We start from the raw sequence: 2,266 nt of genomic DNA, 5'->3' as shown, positions 1-2,266 counted from the left end.
CATAAGAACTTGGGAAAGCCAATGTGTGAACGTCCACCCTCTGTCCTGGATCCTACACGTCCCCACGACGCCGCTAATATTGTCCTCTCGTCTGATGCCAGGGTTGATAAGAACAGCTATTCATTTGATAGGCAATAATAAACTCCAAAGTACTTACATTACCAGACTGCAGGATTTTTGCCCTTTTAAGATACGGGTGAATGCTGTTTGGAATGTGGTGCTGTGGCCGCCCTCACTGCCAGGAAGCTCCAGGGTGGTCATTTTGAGGGTCCCGTGAAACCTGAGGATGACCGTTACTGAGACGGGGAGACATGGGTGCGCCCACAGGTGTTCCAGTGTCCTGGGTTCTGGCACGGCCTCTGCTACCGCGTTCTCCTGCGGGTCCGCATCTGGTGCTGACGTCGAGGCAAAAAACAAAGGAGAGACCGGGGGAAAAACTATGCAGATTATATTTTCTGCGCATTAGTTAAACATTAAGCGAGAGGTAATCAAAGTCGAGATATTATTTAATTACCGAACTTAATAAAACTTAACATTATTAGTACTTTTGAAATAGTTTCACATTGAAATCTAAATTTGGTCAGTGATCATTGAAATGCAACATTTCCTTATTAGTGAAGGCTGCATCTGGGAGCAATTCCGTAATATTGATCCCAACTTAATCAGATTCGTTAATCCGAATGCTGTCAGATTTAGGAGACGGACTTGCTCGAACAGAGGCAAAAAGAGAATGAGTTGGAACTTCAGAAAGCTCATTTATTAGCTAGTTTGAACTCGGTGTCTGTTTTTCATTTGCCTTAGAAACCACCGAATGCTTGCTCTTTGCTTTCGAAATGTGTGAGGAGAGAGCCCCATCTTTTTGAGGTGCATTTAAAACATCCCTTTAAAAGATACAGGAGAGTCTACGGCCACGCCATCCTGAACGAGCTCCATCCCGTCTGATCTCGGAAGCTAAGCGGGGTCGGGCCTGGTGAGTACTTGGATGGGAGACCACCCAGGAAGACCAGATGCTGTAGGCGTAAAAAATGAAAAAATAAGGGATCGTAAACTGACAAGGTCCTTGCAGTCTGTGAGGTCAACCAAGGGTCGCCTCGCCTAAAATAAATAAATCAAAGATACGGGAGACCCCGTCGTCCCTTTGCTGGAGTCGGCGTCACCCCAGGTACATGTCATCTTCTACCCCTACCTACGCCTGGCCCCGGCTCACCCGTTATTGCGGGTCCTCCGAAGTCCCGTTTGTCTGTTCGGATGTGCGTGTCTGTGGTTGGCCTCGGCTCGTCTCTCGTTCACCTCGTTCCGTCTCTTTCTCTGCACCATCCCTGCCCCTCGGCCCCAGCTTTCTCCCGGTTAATGCTCTGGTCCTGTCACCACGGTGTCGACCTTCCCTCCTAAGTGAGTTATTGGGTTGAATAATCGCACCGCGCTGCACATTTTCAGTGTGAACAGCAGGGCCAGCTCTTTGAGAGATGCTCCTCCTCATTAGCATCGGCCGTTGTTGAATCCGTTATTAACTTATTCTGAGCTCTTTTCTCTACTGGAATCGTTGCTTGGTTCTGGCAGTATTTGAGTGTCATCATCTCCTCTTTATCTGACGTGGCTTTCTCCAACGGTGGTGACAACATATTCGCTTGGGGAGATTTATGTAAAAAAATTAATAACCTACCGCCTCTCCAGGAATGGGCTCCGGGCACAAATCTTTTTAAAGTGCCAGGTGATTCTGATGCAGAATGGTAGTACAGCGAGCTCTGGTGAGCAAAAGATCTGACGAAGCTTTATCTTACTCTCCAGACGCTAAAGTCGATTTGGAAAACGTATTTGTATGGCACTTACGACTGACAGCATGCTTTAAAAGATAAGTCTTCAGTTTCCTAAATGGAGCACAGCTTGCGCATGAAATTTGCATCCGTGTATGTTGATATTTTCATTAGGTTCATTATAATTGTAAAAGATGGCAAAAGTCACGTGCGGGGTTGGGTGTGATTTCTCTACATTTCCAAATGGAAGAGAGACACAGGTCACGAAGGGGATTTTAAACTTGTGGAGTTTTAGATAAACTGGTCTCGATTTGAAGAATGATGTAATCAGATGGCAGACGTGTCTCCTGGGGAAGCCCGTCCTCACAGGTAGTACCTGCCCACCTGGGCGCGTTCACGCTGCCGTGAGTGGCCGTCGTCAGGAGAACTCTGAGGCGTGATCTTGCCAGTAACCTAAACTTTACCAGACTTGGGAGGCTGACTTCTGCTCTAACAAAAGTGAAAAAGAATGT

General features: G+C 47.0%; 1 pseudogene; it reads left to right on the top strand.

Moving 5' to 3' along the window:
• The first annotated feature begins 900 nt into the window (after positions 1 to 900).
• LOC111734054 lies at positions 901 to 1,019 on the top strand (annotated as a pseudogene).
• Positions 1,020 to 2,266: the final 1,247 nt, after the last annotated feature.

The sequence above is a fragment of the Pteropus vampyrus genome, unplaced genomic scaffold (assembly GCF_000151845.1).
Source record: "Pteropus vampyrus isolate Shadow unplaced genomic scaffold, Pvam_2.0 Scaffold742, whole genome shotgun sequence".
Lineage (NCBI taxonomy): Eukaryota > Metazoa > Chordata > Mammalia > Chiroptera > Pteropodidae > Pteropus > Pteropus vampyrus.
The sequence above is the reverse complement of the archived record's forward strand: the minus strand, read 5'-3'. Positions and strand labels throughout refer to the sequence as shown.